This window comes from Trypanosoma equiperdum (genome assembly GCF_001457755.1).
Source record: "Trypanosoma equiperdum strain OVI genome assembly, contig: ctg_125, whole genome shotgun sequence".
NCBI lineage: Eukaryota > Euglenozoa > Kinetoplastea > Trypanosomatida > Trypanosomatidae > Trypanosoma > Trypanosoma equiperdum.
This window is the reverse complement of record NW_027123238.1, coordinates 63769-64561: the sequence shown is the minus strand read 5'-3', so window position 1 is coordinate 64561 and position 793 is coordinate 63769.

Sequence of the window (793 nt, the reverse complement as noted above, 5' to 3'; positions counted from 1 at the left end):
TTTTTTTTGTCTATTTTTAACGAACCAAGTCAGGAAGAAAAACAAAGATAAAGTGATAAATGATTATACTATATTCCTATTTATATATATGTGTGCATATATATATAAATAAGCAAAATTTCGGGCGATTGTAAGCAAAATATATGAAATTTAATACTTGTAGCTAAACCATTACACAAATAATATAATTTCAAACGACTAAACTGCGAGTAATAATGAACCAGACTAATTAAAAGGATATATATTTATATATATTTATTTATATTGATTTCGTGGGGGAGAAGGGGGCGGGAGGGGGAAAATATAGATAAATATTTAATAAATTTTTTTTGTTTTAGAGAAGGAAACAATTTCTTTCAACGAAAAGAGGGAGGGGCAAAGGTGGGGTGAAAAAATAAAATTAGTTCATAGGTACAAGCAACTAAATAAATTGCAGACCCGAGGTAAAGACAAATAATTTATAGAATACCACAACAACGACCAAATCGTGGTAAAGGTCTAAAGACGGTGAATAAAGGAGAAAAAGAAAAAGAAAAAGAAAACTGAGAGGGAAAAAAAAACAGATGGTGAGGGGAGACAAATAAAACTTTCCTGCCGAGCTAGCTGAAAGGAAGGAAAGGAAATGGATAAATTAATAAATAAATAAACGAAAACAATGACAAGAATGAGGGAGACAAAAATAGCGAAAAAAATAATAATAATACAAACTTAATAAGTAAGTAACGGCAGAAACACCGCGGAAAAAAAAAGAGGAAAAAGGGTCGTTTCAAGGCGTTAAAGGGAAATAAAAGGG